General features: G+C 45.6%; 1 pseudogene; it reads right to left on the reverse strand.

The window, feature by feature from the left end:
• Nucleotides 1-2,536: 2,536 nt before the first annotated feature.
• LOC124616820 lies at nt 2,537-2,653 on the reverse strand (annotated as a pseudogene).
• Nucleotides 2,654-20,883: the final 18,230 nt, after the last annotated feature.

Consider the following 20,883-nt stretch of genomic DNA (forward strand, 5'->3'; position numbering starts at 1 on the left):
ATAGGGACTCTGCCGTCTTGGAATGCAACATCACTTCTGGGGAGCAAACATTGTACCATAGGATGGACCTGCTCAGCCAAAATGGCCACGTAATCCTTGGCAGTAATACGACCTTGCAGAATAACCATAGGGGCCATTCGAATGCCACAATATGGCTACCCAAATCATCATCGAACACCCGCCATGTTTCACTCCTGCGACGTAAACCCGGCCACAACCTGTAAACACTGTGCTTCAAGATTCATCCGACAAAATGACTTTCTTCCACAGTACCGTAGTCCAGGTTTTATGTCTCAGGCACCGCATTTTACTGCTGCAGGCTTTTGCATCACTGATGAGTCATTTTGCAGTTCCCGCTCGTCCTGCAATTCACTGCTCCTGGAGCTCCATTCGTGTAGTTTTGCTGCTGACAGTGTTCGCGAGTTCGACATAGTCAGTTCTGCAGTGACTTTTGCAGCCGTCGTCCTCTTGTTTTTCGTCGCAATACTCTTCAATGGCCGCCTGTTTCTGTCACTCAATACACACTTTCGTCCGCATTGTGACATAGCATAAGATGATTTCCCTATAGGAAGTATGAATCATCGATATGGTACCTGTTGAAACACCAAACACCTCGGCTATTTTGGTTACGGAAGAACTCGCGATACGAGTACTAACTACACTCATGCTCATGAATTAAGGATAATTGCAGAATGTGGTGCCACACTACGTGGCTTTACCCAAAACTGGCGCTAATAGCATAGGCACATAGGGAATACACACGACACAGATCTGTAAGTCCATGGTATTGGTGATAAGTTGAGAAAACAGTCCCGAAACATGTGCTACAAAACGCCACTGTTTCCTGCGCATGTACCCCGACATCAAAATGGGATATGATCACCATGCACACGTACACAGGCCGCACAACGGGTTGGCATATTCTGGATCAGGTGGTCGAACAGCTGCTGGGGTATAGCCTCCCATTCTTGCACCAGTGCCTATCGGAGCTCCTGGAGTGTCCTAGGGGTATGAAGACGTGCAGCGATACGTCGACCGAGAGCATCCCAGACGTGCTCGATGGGATTTAGGCGTGGAGAACAGGCAGGACACTCCATTCGCCCGATATCTTCTGTTTCAAGGTATTCCTCCACGATGGCAGCTCGGTGGGGCCGTGCGTTATCATCCATCAGGAGGAAGGTGGGACCCATTGCACTCCTGAAAAGGCGGACATACTGGTGCAAAATGACGTCCCGATACACCTGACCTGTTACAGTTCCTCTGTCAAAGACATGCAGGGGTGTACGTGCACCAATCATAATCTCACCCCACACCATCAAACCACGACCTCCATACAGGTCCCTTTCAAGGACATTAAGGGGTTGGTATCTGGTTCCTGGTTCACTCCAGATGAAAACCCGGCGAGAATCACTGTTCAGACTATACCTGGACTCGTCCGTGAACATAACCTGCGACTACTGTTCCAATCACCATGTACTGTCTTCTTGACACCAGGCTTTACGGGCTCTCCTGTGACCAGGGGTCAGTGGAATGCACCTTGCAGGTCGCTGGGCGAATAAACCATGTCTGTTCAGTCGTCTGTAGACTGTGTGTCTGGAGACAACTGTTCCAGTGGCTGCGGTAAGGTCCCGAGCAAGGATACCTGCAGTACTCCGTGGCCGTCTGCGGGCACTGATGGTGAGATATCGGTCTTCTTGTGGTATTTTACACTGTGGACGACCCGTACTGTAGCGCCTGGACACGTTTCCTGTCTGATGGAATCGTTACCATAATCGTGGCACTGGGAGGGCCCGTGCTACGACCTGCTGTGTCTGACCAGCCTCCAGTCGCCCTAGTATTCTACCCCTCATAACGTCATCAATATGTGTTCTTTGAGCCATTTTCAACACACAGTCACCAATAGCACGTCTGAAAACGTCTGTACACTTACTCGCTGCATCGTACTCTGACATGCACCAACACATCTCTATGTATGTGGACTGCTGCCTGCGCCACCGTGCGACGACCGCAGGTCAAATACACCACATGGTCATACCCCAAGGTGATTTAAACCCGCAAACCGCCCACCAGAGCGTTGTTTCACCATGTAATTTATGAGCATGAGTGTATTTTTCCACGTTGGATTAAAAAAATGGTTCTGAGCACTATGGAACTTAACTTCTGAGGTCATCAGTCCCCTAGAACTTAGAACTACTTAAACCTAACTAACCTAAGGACATCACACACATCCATACCCCAGGCAGGATTCGAACCTGCGACCGTAGCGGTCGCTCGGTTCCAGACTGTAGCGCCTAGGACCGCTCGGCCACTCCGGCCGGCGGATTTCACTTACAAGCACTCCGTCTTCGGGCCACAAGTGGCCCATCGGGACCATCCGACCGCCGTATCATCCTCAGTTGAGGATGCGGATAGGAGGGGCGTGTGGTCAGCACACCGCTCTCCCGGTCGTTCTGATGGTTTTCTTTGACCGGAGCCGCTACTATTCGGTCGAGTAGCTCCTCAATTGACATCACGAGGCTGAGTGCACCCCAAAAAATGGCAACAGCGCATGTCGGCTGGATGGTCACCCATCCAAGTGCCGGCCACGCCCGACAGCGCTTAACTTCGGTGATCTCACGGGAACCGGTGTATCCACTGTGGCAAGGCCGTTGCCTGATTTCACTTACAGGGATAGACAAAATAATGTGAACAGTGGTAGTAATGGGATGGTTGTGTTTGACGGTCAACAACGCAGGTAAGGCGCGTGTTGCGCTGAACAGTGAATGTTCAGTACGAACTAGGCATCAGGGCAGGTTGTTTACGAGTAGTGCACACTTCGTATTTGCATTCAGTGGCCGAGATCGACGTGCAATGAAAGACCTAACAGAGTTTCAAAGAGGGCAGATTGTGGTGGCCCGATTAGGTGGAGCATCAGTAACCAGACAGCATACTTATTGAAAGTGTCAAGGGCAACTGTTCGAACAGTCATGACAGCCTGCACAAAACATGGAAAGACATCATCGTGTAAGCGTAATAGTGGGCGCAAATCAAAACTATATGACAGAGATCGTCTTCCGCTAACACGAATCGTGTCAATACAACACAAAACTGTGGTGGCTAAAGTGACTGCAGAGCTCAATAGCCATCTTCGAGACCCCATATCTATCGACACCGTCCACCGAGAATTCCATAAAGCGAATATTCGTGGACGAGCTGCTAGACCGAAACCATTAGTGACGACAACCAGCACAAAGAAGCGTAAAACATGGTGTCAGGACAATAAATCATGGACGGCTGACCAGTTGATACACGTCATAACGTACGACGAGCCAATTTTTCCAAATGGTTCAGATGGTTCAAATGGCTCTGAGCACTATGAGGCTTAAGATCTGAGGTCATCAGTCCCCTAGACCTAGAACTACCTAAACCTAACTAACCTAAGGACATCACACACATCCATGCCCGAGGCAGGATTCGAACCTGCGACCGCAGCAGCAGCGCGGTTCCGGACTGAAGCACCTAGAACCGCTCGGTCACAAAGCAATGTTTTTGTTATCTCAACATCGGACCGGGTTTTACGTCTAGAGAATGCCAAAAGAAGCCTACAATCCTGATTGCTTGATTCTAGCGGTTAAGTATGGAAATGGAAGCGTGATGGTGTGGGCAGCCATATCATGGTATTCTGCTGGTCCCGTCATTTCTCTCAAAAGCCATGTTACATCCAACGATTTTGTGAACATTTTAGGTGATGAGGTGCGCTCCATGATTCAAATGTTGTCCCCAAACAAGGACGACATATTTCATGACGATAATGGACCCATTCACACAGCGAGGACAGTACAATTGTGATATGAGGAGCATGCAACTGAACTGCAGCGTCTTCCCTGGCCAGCACAGTCTCCGAACTTGAACATTATCAAATCCTTGTGGGCGGTACTGGAGTGCAGGCTCCGGAGCAGATTTCCGCCTGCCTCGTCGCTATAGGTGCTAGAAGAGGATCTGATCGAAGAGCGGCATAACATTCCACTGGAGACTCTCCAATCATTAAATGCCAATATTCCAAGAAGAATCGCAGCTGTATTACAGCGTATGGGGGTGCAGCGCCTTATTAATAAACCATTCCCAAGTAAGTACAGGTGTTCACATTATTTTGCCTGTCCTCTGCAGCTGCAGCATAATGCACTCACAACTGTACAGGACACTGTTCTGTTCACTACTGACACGTGCAGCGTACTGACAACATTGCATAGGTGCTGTTCTTTGTCAAATACAACCTGTGAGCTTGACTAGCATCTGCATTTATGGTCAAGCACGGATTTCTCGCGATCTTTCCGTATTTTTGTCCAGCCACTACAAAATCTTTGTTCGAAGACTTTCTTTTTGACATTGCTTTCATTACTGTGGCATCCGAATGTATTACACATTCTTGCATTTACTGCAATTATACGAAATTTTCCATTCAATGTTTTCTTTGCCTTTTTCTCAAAATAAATGAATGTTCGCAATGTTTGTGAATGTTACTGCTTTACTTGTGTGGTAAGTTTCGTGTCGATGTCTGAGATAGTGTCTGTGTGTGTAGTGTGTCAGTAAAATAGGATGCGTCATTAAACCAGCTGGCTTTTACCAGTCAGGAAGCAGTAGGTGCATATTCACCGGCGAAGGTTAAGACCACGAGAAAACTTTACGTTCGACAAATAGTTCAAATGGGTCTAAGCACTATGGGACTTAATATCTGAGGTCACCAGTCCCCTAGATTTAGAACTACTTAGACCTAACAAACCTAATGACATCACACACATCCATGCCCCAGGCAGGATTCGAACCTGCGACCGTAGCAGCAGCGCGGTTCCGGACTGCACCTTTTCTGGTGCAGGTTCAGTCCAAGTGGGTGTGATATTCCACGATCTGCAGAAGCAGTTTATTTTTCAAATTTTTTATTCTAAGTTTTATTTGGACCCAAATTACATACAAGAGATTTCACGCTCGTTCTGGTATTCATGCGTCCGGTTTTCCCTCCATTTAAACAATTTTAGCAGTGTTCGACTTTAACATACAACATAATTATTTTTCATTGTTAAAATTCGACGTGAACGTGATCATTCCTGGAAGAAGCAATGTTAGGGAAGTAGTTTCGCGGTCGCACTTGTCAGTCAGTGCAGAGTAGGCTAAGGCGGACGCTAATCAAATGAAACTATATGCTTCCAAAGACTTTTTTCAAGTCTCAAACATCTATGAGAGATATACCCAGACTGAAGCGATGAATGAAAAATTGTACCAAGATCGACTTTCGAAACTGGGTCTGCTGCTCGCTAGGCAGGTGTGCTAACCACTATGGCACCCTGACACAGTGGCTGTGCACAACTGCACGGGCAATACAAATTTCCTTCCCATTCCTACCTCAGCTCACAGGTTTGATTCCCAGCCTCGGTACAAATTTCCATTCGTCGCTTCAGTCTGCATACATATATCATAGATGTTTGAGACTTGAAAAGATCTGTGGAACCATATAGTATCATTTGATTAAAGCACCTATGCGTGGGTTTCAGAAAGATCCCACCTCTCGTTCGATACTGAGGTGCTATTCCAACACAGTTGAAGAGGCTCTGCAATGCTTATTCGAGTTTAGGGGGAATACCAAATGGGATTAGGTGCGAATGGGTGTTTGGACTAAGGTGTGCTAGGATAGTCCCTGCAGTTCCACGAAACCACTCTCCAGGGTGGCGAGTTGTTTAGTGAGCAGGAAAGCTGCGTTGAACCCTGGCCTTGGTACAAATTTTCATTCGTCGCTTCAGCCTGCATATACACATCTTACTCGACATTGACAAACGGTAGAAATATTGATGCTGGCCTGCTGTTTACGTCCTGCTGTCGTTAACACCAATGGAGAGTGGTTCAAGTATTGTGAAACCACGAGTAGGCGAGAAGGTGTTGGGCGTCCACGCCTCGTCCATGAACGTGGAGGTCGGAGGCTTGCCAGCTCTGAAAAGCAGGACAGATCGAGATTTGTAGCAATTCTGACGACAGGGTGCCGCTCAGTACACAGCCCATATGTGTTCTCTGTTTGATCCAACGTTGTCACCAAATATGGCTGCAGTGGCCACGGGATAATCGAGATTGGATTGTGGATCAATGGAAATGTGAATCGCATTTCTTGTTACACCAGGTTGATAGTTGTATGCGAATACGCAGTCATCCAGCAGAATGAGTGCTCGAAATATGCCTTGTACTACAAATGAAGGGCACTGTGTGCAGTATTATGCTGTGGGGGACATTCACCTGGACCCTTTATGCTTGATGTCTGCCCAGAACCCCATGATCCAGAAGCAGCATCGCTAAAACTGTCTCCTTTAGTCAGTCTAGTTTGTTCGTAGTTCGATTAAATTAGTAGATAGTTTGAAAAGTCCGAAAGAACAGACACCACATCTTCGTATAATTGATTCTCCTAGATGATCAATGGACATACCTTCTTCAGCGCTGATGCACAAGTACGTTAGACCTCCTACAGGAATGTCTGAAGTAATCCCTTCCCTTTCCTTTCTTAACCTCGTCTTCAATTTACGTATAATACACTATGCGATCAAAAGTGTCCGGTCACCTCCAAAAACATAAGTTTTTCATACACTCCTGGAAATGGAAAAAAGAACACATCGACACCGGTGTGTCAGACCCACCATACTTGCTCCGGACACTGCGAGAGGGCTGTACAAGCAATGATCACACGCACGGCACAGCGGACACACCAGGAACCGCGGTGTTGGCCGTCGAATGGCGCTAGCTGCGCAGCATTTGTGCACCGCCGCCGTCAGTGTCAGCCAGTTTGCCGTGGCATACGGAGCTCCATCGCAGTCTTTAACACTGGTAGCATGCCGCGACAGCGTGGACGTGAACCGTATGTGCAGCTGACGGACTTTGAGCGCGGGCGTATAGTGGGCATGCTGGAGGCCGGGTGGACGTACCGCCGAATTGCTCAACACGTGGGGCGTGAGGTCTCCACAGTACATCGATGTTGTCGCCAGTGGTCGGCGGAAGGTGCACGTGCCCGTAGACCTGGGACCGGACCGCAGCGACGCACGGATGCACGCCAAGACCGTAGGATCCTACGCAGTGCCGTAGGGGACCGCACCGCCACTTCCCAGCAAATTAGGGACACTGTTGCTCCTGGGGTATCGGCGAGGACCATTCGCAACCGTCTCCATGAAGCTGGGCTACGGTCCCGCACACCGTTAGGCCGTCTTCCGCTCACGCCCCAACATCGTGCAGCCCGCCTCCAATGGTGTCGCGACAGGCGTGAATGGAGGGACGAATGGAGACGTGTCGTCTTCAGCGATGAGAGTCGCTTCTGCCTTGGTGCCAGTGATGGTCGTATGCGTGTTTGGCGCCGTGCAGGTGAGCGCCACAATCAGGACTGCATACGACCGAGGCACACAGGGCCAACACCCGGCATCATGGTGAGGGGAGCAATCTCCTACACTGGCCGTACACCACTGGTGATCGTCGAGGGGACACTGAATAGTGCACGGTACATCCAAACCGTCATCGAACCCATCGTTCTACCATTCCTAGACCGGCAAGGGAACGTGCTGTTCCAACAGGACAATGCACGTCCGCATGTATCCCGTGCCAACAACGTGCTATAGAAGGTGTAAGTCAACTACCCTGGCCAGCAAGATCTCCGGATCTATCCCCCATTGAGCATGTTTGGGACTGGATGAAGCGTCGTCTCACGCGGTCTGCACGTCCAGCACGAACGCTGGTCCAACTGAGGCGCCAGGTGGAAATGGCATGGCAAGCCGTTCCACAGGACTACATCCAGCATCTCTACGATCGTCTCCATGGGAGAATAGCAGCCTGCATTGCTGCGAAAGGTGGATATACACTGTACTAGTGCCGACATTGTGCATGCTCTGTTGCCTGTGTCTATGTGCCTGTGGTTCTGTCAGTGTGATCATGTGATGTATCTGACCCCAGGAATGCGTCAATAAAGTTTCCCCTTCCTGGGACAATGAATTCACGGTGTTCTTATTTCAATTTCCAGGAGTGTATTAGCATCATTTTACTGCTACCTAGTGCCAGGTACTCCATACATATCAGCGACCTCAGAAGTGATCAGACATCGTGAGAGAGCAGAATTGGACGCTCCGTGGAACTCACGGACTTCGAACGTTGTCAGTTGCCTGGGTGTCACTTGTGTCATACGTCTGTACGCGAGACTTCCACACTCCTAAATATCCCTTTGTCCACTGTTTCCGATGTGATAGTGAAATGGAAATGTGAAGGGACACTTACACCACAAAAGCGTACAGGCCGACCTCCTCTGTTGACTGACAGAGACCGTCGACAGTTGAAGAGGGTCGTAATGTGTAATAGGCAGACATCTATCCAGACCATCATACAGGAATTCCAATCTGCATCAGAGTCCATTGCAAGTACTAACAGTTAGGCGAAAGGTGAGAAAACTTGGATTTCATGGTCGAGCGGGTACTTATAAGCGACACATCATCAAACCGGTAAATGCCAAACGACGCCTCGCTTGGTGTAAGGAGCGTAAACATTGGACGATTGAACAGTGGAAAAACGTTGTGTGGAATACCGAATCACGGTACACAATGTGGCGATCCGATGGCAGGATGTGGGTATGGCGAATGCCCGGTGAACATTTTCCAGTGCGTGCAGTGCCAACAGTAAAATTCGGAGGCGGTGGTGTTATGGTGTGGCCGTGTTTTTCATGGAGGGGGCTTGCACCCCTTGTTTTTTTGGGTAGCACTATCACAGCACACGCCTACATTGACGTTTTAAGCACCTTCTTGCTTCCCACTGTTGAACAGCAATTCGGGGATGGCGATTGCATCTTTCAACCGGTCGAGCACCTGTTCATAATGCACGGCCTGTGGCAGGTTACACGATAATAATATCCCCGTAATGGACTGGCCTGCACCGAGTCCTGACCTGAAGCCTGTAGAACACCTTTTGGGATGTTTTGGAGCGCCGACTTCGTGCCAGGCCTTACCGACGGACATCGATACCTCTCCTCAGTGCAGCACTCCGTTAAGAATGGCCTGCCATTCCCCAAGAAACCTTCCAGCATCTGATTGAACGTATGCTTGCGAGAGTGGAAGTTGTCATCAAGGCTAAGGGTAGGACAGCACCATATTGAATTTTAGCATTGCCTATGGAGGGCGCCACGAACTTGTAAGTCATATTCAGCCAGGTGTCCGGATACTTTTGATCACATAGGGTATATCACAGCTGCGAATTCCGCGTGGTGTCAGGTTCTTTTGGACTTGTGCGAAACAAGACACCACACTTTCATATAAGTGATTCGCATACATGGGCAATGGATCCACCTTCTTCTTTGCAGATGCACAAGTACGTCTGATCTCCTGCCGGAATCTCAGAGTGGCAAGCATGGAGGAAATGGACAGGGACTGCAAATAGGTGGCGCTCGGTGAGAGTCAAGGTCGACCGTGAGGCGCGCAGAGATAGGCCCGCAGTTGTCACAACAATGTGTTCCGGATGACGCAGTGATTGACGCACCTGTCTAGTAAGCAGATGTCGGGTTCGAATCCCAGTCCTATAGCCACTTTCGCTTATCGCCGCTGATTGCGCGTAATGTCCCGATGCAGCAGGCATTAGTAATCCCTTCCCTTTACTTCCCTTCTCCTCTCCCCCCTCCATCTTCAATTTACATACAATAAAGTAGTCAATAAAGTGGTTGAAAAGCCACGAGTTTTCAACTAAGCAGTCATCAGCCATTCTCAAATGCGAATGTCAGCTGTTAAGCTGCTAGTATGCCCTCATACAGGATGTTTTACAAGTCCTTTGACAGACTTTTGGGGTTGTAGAGTAGGGATGGTGGTTATCACTGAAACAACCGGTTTTCGGTTGCACTGTTTTTTTTTCAACGCGAGCTTACGAGCTTAACTTGACTGTTAAAACCGCTAAAAATAACCGATTCCTGAAATAACCGGTTTTCGGTTTTATATTCCTGTAATTTCCTACGATAAAGGTAGAAATCGAACAAAGAATGAAAAATTGCGACTCCCCAGTTTCAAGATACACAGAATCAAAATATTAAATTAAATAGGCAAATAAAAGAAAACTTAGTCCTTACGCTGTTCTTCTCTCCAAAACAACAAAAACTACTAACGTTCTCCTTTTGATTCTAATTTCTGCTCAAAAATCATGTTGTAATTGAGGCTCATGCCACTATTTGGGTATTGCGATTAGTCAGTGGTAATGGGTGAAAGCTGAGTTTGAAGAACCGTATTTTTAGTATTGATTAGTGTGTTTTCAGGGGCTACAAGAAGAGAAAGGCATATTATGCAGACACAGACAGCAAACTAGCTGCTTTCTATTTTTATTGTAAACTATGAAAGAATTTATACGTTTTAAGTTTTCTCGTTATATGATGTCGCAAGTTTGCTGTGACTCCTTCCCTTTTTAATCTTTAAAAGCAAATGGAATACTGTACTTCCTGATTAGAAATTTACCGTTCTGTAATCCAACAGCGAGAAATTACTATACGTACCAGATGGGGGAAGTCTTACACACTGCATGTACGCCCATGCCATCTGATAACGCTACGCCGCATGGTAAAAGGACAGCATTGTCTCAGCAATATTATACCAATTCTTACGTTATGTGTGCGACCATTGTTTTTAAAATAGCACTTATAGCTTTTCACATTTTCTATAATAACACAGTATTTAAAATGAATGGCAATTTTAAGAATAAAAATTACTCGTTTTATAAAAATGATTTATAATAAAACCAAAAAATCTAGCACTACTGCTATTGCTAATTGATATTTAGATTTTTTACCTGGTTACTGGTAAAAAAATAAAAATCCCCTTTTGTAAACCAGACCAAATAAATACCGAGAAATACCGGATATTGAGAGCTAAAATACCGGTATTCGTTCTAACCGTCGATTTTTCGTATCCCTATTGTAGAGTAGGACGTAGGAGATACAGTTTTGATGAGGAAACCACGCTTGGAAATGTTGTCGCGGCCCAAGTGTGGGTATTGCAAGGGATTGAGCGACACGGTTCGTAAAAGGGATTTAGCCGGTTGACCTTAGTGAGAGGGAGACTTTTTGATCTGGCTAAGATGTGGAAATCCCCGGTGTGAAGGTACAAGGCTAGGAAGCGGGTTGAATTGAAGTCTTGCTAACTTAAACAAGTTGCAGTTTATTCCGAATAGTTACAGCTCACCCTAAATGCGTGGTGACTGCATTCACAGGAAGGCCAAGTCTAATACAGAGACGGTGACTGATTCCACCGTTCCATCTACTAGAAGCTCTGTAATATTTCCTAGCGCCCTACGTCAGAGTCCTGCGGCTACGCCCTAACGCTCTCCAGCGACCATCTCCGGCTGCAGCCTACAGCGCGTCCCTCAGCCCAAGTCGGCTGCTGCTATCACGCTGACTACTGTCGCTACCTAGAGCCTAACATCGAGAGACGAAGAACGACCCCGCAGAGCGGCGTGCTCCCGAGTTTTGTTAGCGTTACCCCTTCGACCCCACCAGCGCTTGGCATGACCTAGCGTCGAAGGCAATTTGTCCTTATTTGGTATCGTTAAAGTATTATTGTTGTTATTGTTCTTCAGAGCTTGGGTGGAGGGATAAAGGCGCCTCTCCCTATATGGTCACGCACTGTGTCCTGAGCCCTTCACTGGCTCCTCATGACGTATTGCTCTTCCCACCAAGGGCCCTCTTTCTTTTTCTCTCCACTCCCAGACCTCTCTCTCTAGCCAGGAATGCTTTCTGGTGATACCCGTAATTGATTGCTTATCATGAGTCCCTGCACAGAGCTTCGTTTGTATCTGTTGGCTGTTTGCTTTCTTATCAAGCGCCGCTGCCCGACAGTTTGAACTTCCTCCTCGGCTGACCCCTCGGCCACGCCCGGCGTCCAGGGCTACAATTTTAACTCTTTCCTACGTACTATTCTCGGCGTACTGCCTGAAAACGACTGTAATTAGACTTGGCTTGTTCCTGCAGTTACAACAATGCCCATTTCGATATAAAGTACCGCAAGACCGCTACGGTCGCAGGTTCGAATCCTGCCTCGGGCATGGATGTTTGTGATGTCCTTAGGTTAGTTAGGTTTAACTAGTTCTAAGTTCTAGGGGACTAATGACCTCAGCAGTTGAGTCCCATAGTACTCAGAGCCATTTGAACCATTTTGATATAAAGTAAGCTGAAAACTTTGGGCACTCTCAAATCCCCCACTTCACGGTACGCACACAAACTACGAAGACTCTGTGGTCAGTCCCTGTTGTAATTACGACATCACATACCACGATGACTGCGAGAAACTGGTACGTTCGCAGCTGGGAGCATTCACTGTTGCGCTACACGGACGACCCGCACTCTCGACATTGGGTGGGACGTTCTTCCTCACGTAGAAGAGAACCCCTGCAACGGGTGCACGGAACATTGGCCATCCCATTGGCGCCTGTAGAGTACGCAGGAAAGAGTTCATTGTCTCCACTGTGTGAAGTGGGAGATTTGTAAAAGATCCGACCTTCAAACTTCTTTTACGTCCAAAAGGTACATTTCCAAACTACACTGAACAGCCAAAGAAACTGGTACACCTGCTCAATATCGTGTAGGGCCACCGCGAGCACGCAGAAGTGCCGCAACATGACGTGGCATGGACTCGACTAATGTCTGAAGTAGTGCTGTAGGAAATGGCCACCATGAATCCTGCAGGGCTCTCCATAAATCCGTAAGAGTGCGAGGGGGTTTAGATCTCTTCTGAACAGCACGTTGCAAGGCATCCCAGATACGCTCAATAATGTTCATGTCTCGGGAGTTTGGTGGCCAGTGGAAGTGTTTAAAGTCAGACGAGTGTTCCTGGAGCAACTCTGTAGCAATTCTGGACGTATGTGGTGTCGCATTGTCCTGCTGGCATTACCCAAGGCCGTCGGAATGCACAATGGACATGAATAGTTTCAGGTGATCAGACAGGATGCTTACGTACGTGTCACGTGTCACCTGCCAGTCTCCTATCTAGACGTATCAGCGGTCCCATATCACTCCAACTGCACACGCCCCACACCATTACAGAGCCTCCACCAGCTTGAACAGTCCGTGCCGACATCCAGGTTCCATACATTCATGAGGTTGCCTACATACCCGTACATGTCCATCTGCCCGATACAATTTGAAACGAGGCTCGTCCGACCAGGGAACATGATTCCAGTCATCAACAGTCCAATGTCGGTGTTGACAGGCCCAGGCGAGGCGTAAAGCTTTGTGTCGTGCACTCATCAAGGGTGTACGAGAGGGCCTTCGGCTCCGAAAGCCCATATCGATGATGTTTCGTTGAATGATTCGCACGCTGACACTTGTTGAAGGCCCAGAATTGAAATCTGCAGCAATTTGAGAAACGCTTGCTCTTCTGTCACGTTGAACGATTCTCTTCAGTCGTCGTTTGTCCCGTTCTTGCAGGATGTATTTCCGGCCGCAGCGATGTCGGAGATTTGACGTTTTACCAGATTCCTGATACTCACGGTATACTCGTGAAATGATCGTACGGGAAAATCCCCACTTCATTGCTACCTCGGTGATGCTGTGTCCCATCGCTCGTGCGCCGACTATAACACCACATTCAAATGCACTTAAGTCTTCATAACCTGCTACTGTAGCGGCAATAACCGATCTAACTGCGCCAGACACTTGTTGTCTTGTATGGGCGTTGCCGACCGCAGCGCGCTATTCTACCTGTGTACATATCTCCGTATTTGAATACGCATGCCTATACCAGTTTGTTTGGCGCTTCAGTGTAGGATTCCTTATCAAAACTCTATCTGCTAAGTACGTAGAAACCTGTAGTATGCACTGTGAAATACCCCCAAGTTATTGGCTGTGACATTAATTGTGTCAACGATATCTTGCTATGTGGTCATATCTTCGCTGCGGCCACTTCAACCGCGCGGTCACCCTAGGCTGACATTTCTGTTAAGAGTGCTGTCTGTAATTCGCCAGATACTGAACCAGTGAAATATATATCAGGTCTGTGAATGCTTGGGATTTAATAAACATTCTCTGAGGGCGAAGAAGGTATGTCGGGCAAACTGTGCGTAATTTGGGACGACGCAGGAAGAAGCATGAGAGGTGGTATCGCGTACGCTTCCCCCAGAAATCTGGAACACCTGAGCATGCTTTGAAAAACGGTGACCGAATCAAGTGTGACGATAGTTTTGTCACTGTTGACTCTTGCCAATGACGATAGATTTGCCACTGTTGACTCTTGCCGTCCTACTGTCAAACATGGCGGATGTTTAGTGATGTCGTTGGGCCTGATGTCGCACCGTTGTTTTGGTCCACTTGTTGTCCTGCGTGTGCAGGATTGTGTTTTCTGTGCGACCATCTTCACCCAATACTTCTAATTGCAACCGTCTACCAGTAGAATATGCCTGTATTCGTTCCACTGGAATTGTTCAAGATTGGCTTAATGGACACTATGATGACGTACAACACTTCTTGTAGGCCCATCAGTGCCTACATCTGAACAAAATTGAAAATTTCTGTTGTTTTATTAGAGGAGAAGATTCGCGGTCGATTTCTTCAACATAAGGCATTTTTCGGAATTACCTAATTACCACCTTTCTTGCATGAGAATGACGTGCGTGACCTCTGTTTATCCATCCCACTTCTGATACAAGCTGTAACTTAGACAAGATGGAGGGCCAACACCACATTAATGAAAAAATTGTCTCTTTTTTAATGTTCCGACCCTCAATGGGTGAAAACGGAACCCTTTGTTGTCTGTCTGTCCGATTGTTAAAAAAACTCTTCTTCTCAGGATCGGGTAGATGATCAAGGTGAAATTTATATCACATACTAATGTCTGCACTCTCTCTGCTGGGTAAAAAATGGAAGCTTCTTAGTCAAAGCAATCAAATGATACGGCCCTTTATGTCACATATTTTGGTGATCGAAAACTCACTCATCAAGACCTATAGACTATTTCCCGTTGGTCTAGAGTCATGGAATTTTGGCAAGAAGTAACTTTTCTCTGTACAACAAAAGGAAAAAATCCGAAAACTGTTAATTTGTAGTTATATCGAATGAAAAAATATATTTTCAAATTGGTACAGCTTGTCTGTCTGTCCGCCCGTCTGTTAAGTCACATTTTTCTCAGGAACGAGTAAGCGTTTTAAGTTGAAATTTATGTCACATTCGTATGTCTATAGTCCCTCGGCGGTGTAATAAACGTAAGCTTCTACGTTAATGCAACTAACAGATACGGCCACTTATCTCACATATTTTGGTACTCGAAACCTCACTCATCAAAACCTATATGGTACTTCCCATTCGTCTAGAATCCTGGAACTTGAGTAGAAGCAACATTTCACTGTACAAATAAAGGAAAGAATCCGAAAACTGTTACTTTATAACTATACCACATGAAAAAATATTATAATTTTTTGTCTGACTGTCTGTCAATCCATCCGTTAAGCTATCTTTTTATTAGGAACGAGTAGATGTATCAAGCTGAAATTTGATTCACCTACTGAGAGCTATAATTCTACCATGCTATAAAAATGTTAAGCTTCTAAATCAAGGCAATCAAAAGTTACGGTCATTTATGTCATATTTTAACACTCCCAAACTCACTCATTGAAATATATAGGATACTTCTAGTTGATGTAGTGTCATGAAATTTGGCGACAAGTAACGTTTCACAGAATGAGTAAACCAAGAAATTCAGAAAATTATTAATTTGTGATTATAATACACGAAAAAAGATTTCTTTTGTGCTTTACTATCCGATGTCAAGCTTAAAACATTCTCGAAAGCCTTGAATTTCCTGGAAGCGATATCTTTCCTGGATTCTTGGATCGCAACTGCCCCCCCTCACCCCCCCCCCCCCAAAAAAAATTACACTGACGCGTCAAAGAAACTATTATATGCATGGGTATTCAAATACAGAGATATGTAAACAGGCAGAGTATAGCGCTGCGGTCGGCAACGCCTATATAAGACAACAAGGTTCAAATGGCTCTGAGCACTATGGGACTTAACTTCTGAGGTCATCAGTCCCCTAGAACTTAGAACTACTTAAACCTAACTAACCTAAGGACGGCACACAACACCCAGCCATCACGAGGCAGAGAAAATCCCTGACCCCGCCGGGAATCGAACCCGGGAACCCGGGCGTGGGAAGCGAGAACGCTACCACACGACCACGAGATGCGGGCAAGACAACAAGTGTACGGTGCAGTTGGATCGGTTACTGCTGCTACAATAGCAGGTCATCAAGACTTAAGTGAGTGTGAATGTGGTGTTATAGTCGGCGCACGAGCGATGGGACACAACATCACCGAGGTAGCGATGAAGTGGCGATTCTTCCGTACGATCATTTCACGAGTCTACCGTGGATATCAGGAATCCGGCAAAACATCATCAATCTCCGACATCGCTGCGGCCGGAAATACATCCTGCAAGATCGGGACAAACGACGACTGAAGAGAATCGTTCAACGTGACAGAAGAGCAACCGTTTCTCAAATTGCTGCAGATTTCAATTCTGGGCCATCAACAAGTATCAGCGTGCGAATCATTCAACGACCCGTAATTGATATTGGCTTTCGGAGCCGAAGGCATGGGGCCGTCAACACCGACATTGGACTGTTGTTGACTGGAAACATGTTGCCTGGTCGGACGAGTCTCGTTTCAAATTGTATCGAGCGGATGGACATGTACGGGTATGGAGAATCCTCATGAATCCATGGACCTTACATGTCAGAAGGGACTGTTCAAGCTGGTGGAGGCTCTGTAATGGTGTGGGGCGTGTGCACGTGGAGTGATATAGGGCCGCTGATACGTCTAGATAGGACTCTGACAGGTGACACGTGACACGTACGTAAGCATCCTGTCTGGTCACCTGGATCCATTCATGTCCATTGTGCATTACGACGGCCTTGGGATGTTCCAGCAGGAGTATGCGACACCCCACACGTCCAGAAGGGGCTCCAGGAACAGTCTTCTGAGTTTAAAAACTTCCGCTTGTCGCCAAACTCATCAGACATGAAGACATGAACAATATTGAGCATATCTGGGATATATTTCAACTACTCATACTCTTACGGATTTATGTACATCCATGCAGGATTCATGGTTTCAGTTCCCTCCAGCACTGCTTCAGACTTTAGTTGAGTCCTTGCCACGTCGTGTTGCGGCACTTCTGTTTGCTCGCAGTGGCCCTACACTATATTGGGCAGGTGTATCAGTTTCTTTGGCTCTTCAGTGTATTTACTGCTTTGTCTAATGCCTGTAGACAGAAACAATGTTAGAGAGCTCAGGAAATTTTATGTGTGTTGCAACTTACTTGAACAGTGTTTTTTTTGAGAATATAAGTACCTGCGAACGAGATACAATCTTCTGATCCAGTGCTGATCCAGAGTTGTTGAGGATGTCAAAGATGGAGGGCAGCATGAACAGCTGCAGGTTCGACTGGGCGAGCTGCTCTTCGTCTTCGACTGGCTGCTGAATTGGAGGGTGCGTCAGCAGACTGGTCAGAGACGAGCCGAAGACGGCGGTCACCTGCAGGCAGCAATTAGCTACAGCTACAACAGGCTTCTCTTCGCCCCCGTCGTACTTTGAATTCCAGAGCGTTAACTAGCTACAGGTTTGATTCGCAAGTGGGTAAGTACTGGACTACAAAATAGGCTTAGGGTACGATCCTTAGACGCTCTTAGCAGTTGTCATCCTTGCCCATTATTTGTATACAGCTGTGTGTAGATCACACTTTATAGAGATTGTAACAGGTATAAGTGGAGATATTTCTGCTGGTAACTGAGGACAGTGTACTGAACAACTATACATCAGTATTTGCAACATTTGCAGACTATTAATTATAACTATTACAAGTAAAATATTTTTAGGTTGGGCATTACTTTCATTATGCCAGAGCTGTTTGGATGCTTTCTGCATGGCTAATGGCTCTCGACTACGTCGGCAGCTGCTTGTTCCTGACAAGGGGAAGTCCCCATCGCACTCCATTTAGATATAGTGGTGAAATGATCCAGTGGATAGTCTGTCAAAAAACTGAACAGGGATCAAGAATAAAAACAGGAAGAAGGTGTACTGAACAGTGAAAAACGAAGAAAACTAGAAACAAATAACGACTGAAGCTCAAGATGTGCAACATCGAGCACATTGTAAGAACAATGGTGTCGTGACTCTGTGTTCACGGTGTTGGACTGCAAAGCGGGGGATCCATGTTCTAGTCTCCCTCGCATCCCATATAAATTTTATTTCACAAAATCATGAGCTTTCCGTCCGTTCATTGACGTTTCTGTTTTCCTTTTGTAGTCTTGGCAATTGTCATACCATACCTTGGTTATAGAATATGAGTCATGTGGTAAGACTATATTACTGTCGCAAGTAAATAAATAGTGAGAGCAAGAGGGATGCTGCATAGACCTCTCATAGATATGAAAACAACAAATAAACGGATGTGAATTTTATTACAACAAAGGAATTCAAGAATCAAAACTTCCAAAACGAAAGGCAAGAGTCATAACATGTGGTGCTTGTGTAGAACAAATACGAGGTACGTATGTCTGGATGTCCCTTTCTTATACCTCGCTATTGCAAAGGGATGCTACACCACGACAAAGACACAACTCTGAATTCAGCGAACAGACTCGTCAATGACCGGACGGTCAGTTCATAATTCTCTGAGAGAGAGAGAAAAAAAAGACAGCAGGGAGATCTGCACATGGGGTTCAGTCTCCAATAAAGGAAGGTGAAAACGAAAAAAAGGCAGGTCCTGTATTATGGACAGAGGCCGCCAAGTTCATGAGAGATTTAATCTGTAGGAAGATAGGGAGAATGGAATGGTCCATAGCTCTAGGGAAAGTGATGATAAAGGTGTAATGACTTTTAACTTGGATGAGTTACATAGTGACTGTCATGTAACTGTTTATAATTCTGGTGTAGATATTTCCTGTTACGAGATTTGTATAACAGGGGTTTGGAAGAGATGAATAGGTTAACTAATGATCTTATGGAATATTCTGAAGAAAAGGACAAGCAGCAAAAGAGATGTTTGAAAGGTGTGTAGTGGACAATAGGGGAGGCAGCGAAGAGGCTAAAGTACTATATAATAAGGAAGATAATGGATTAAATGGTGATAAGGAAACATCAGAAGATGATGTTGAGGGACACTCAAGTAGGAGATTATGTTGATGCCAGTGAAAATAATGAAGAACAGAATTCAGGTAGGTATAAAAGTAGGTCAGGTTACAAAAGATGAACAAGAGGATGAGATCAATATATTCTGCATTAAGAAGAAAACGGGTCAGTTGGGCCGAAAGGATTACCAGTGTACAGAATCTTTGGAGAAGGAGTGAAGGAGAGATGAATCAAGCAAATGGAAAGCTGAAGTCAGTTTACAGCAAATGTAAATAATATTATGGGAACAAATAGTTTAATAAAATCTGATTGAACTGCAGAGACTGTTGGACAGTATTCCTTAAGGAAGAAAATGAAGATTAGGTGTGTAAAAGGAAATAACAGTACAATGATAACGTTTATTATTTAGAGTTTAATGGGTTTTACTGGACACTGGTAGTGAGATCACAGCTTTGTCAGAGGCATTATGGGAACAAATAAGGAAAAATAATAAAATTCAAGAGGTGCATGTATCTGGACTTAGAGTGCTCCATGAGACAGGAAGGCTGAGTGAGGAAATAAAAAAGAGAAGTTTATCTGACATATGAGCTTGAGGGATATGAAGTAGAGTATGAATTTTTATTGATACGTGATTTGTGTTGAAAGTAATTTCGTGAAGAGGGTTTATGAAAGTATTTACTGTGAAAATTTATTGTGAAAAGGAAGCGACTAATTTTGTGTGTAATGGTGCTGACATATCGGTAGATTTTAATGAACAAGTGATGGATGAGAATGATCATCTAGGGTGTATGAGGATGTTTATGATGTCACTGGGTACATGTTATGATCATAATATATTCGAAGATAGTAAAAACTATATTGAATCAAATGGGATTGTCGAAAAGAATAGTAGATAAAATTCAAGGTATAAGTGAAGATCGATAAGTTGGTTTATATAATACATTAACTGACAACGAAAAAGCGTTTTCTGATGATCTGGCGAAAGTAAAGGATTCTGAATGTTAGCTGAATATAAAAACACATACTCCTTTTTTTGCAAAACTTTACCAAATATCTTTGCCTGGGAAGATGACTGTGGCAGAAGTGTTGGCTCATATAGAAAAGTGGGGTATTATTGAAAGGAGCAACAGAGAATATAGTAACTCCTTAATGATAGTGGATAAGAATGATTCAAGGGTACAGGTATTAACAGATACTAGAAAACTGAATGCCGTAATATGGAGGTAATGTGATAAACCAAGGAGTACAGAAGATGTAATAAAAGAGTTTAATGGTGTTAAATTTATGAGAAGTCTTGCCTTAACCGTCATATACTGGCAAATACCATTACCCACCTTGTCATGCAAGTACACAGCATTCTTGTTTGCAAGAAAAAGCTACCAATAGTGTGATGTCCCTTTTGGACTACACATTACTTGAAGTGATACTGTAATGCAGCAAGGATAACATTAGTTGTAGTAAGTAACACAGCCGTCTAGTATGGTGGCTGCAGGGTGGCTATGTTTTTTTCACTTTGCGCACAGCACAGGTGACGCTGCCTGCCGTGAGAGATGCATAGCGTAACACTCAGTCGATACAAAGATTCATACGAATCTAAATAATCCATATTAGTTAGTATCCGAATTTTGTTCAAATTTGGTACACAGCCTTTTGTTATTAATGGAATGATGCTGCCAAAATTTCAGATTTTTATTTATTATAGTTATGGAGATAAAGAGAACTACCTAAAAATCCTAGAACCTACGCTTGCTTTTT

This window comes from Schistocerca americana, chromosome 5, assembly GCF_021461395.2.
Source record: "Schistocerca americana isolate TAMUIC-IGC-003095 chromosome 5, iqSchAmer2.1, whole genome shotgun sequence".
Taxonomy (NCBI): Eukaryota; Metazoa; Arthropoda; class Insecta; order Orthoptera; family Acrididae; genus Schistocerca; species Schistocerca americana.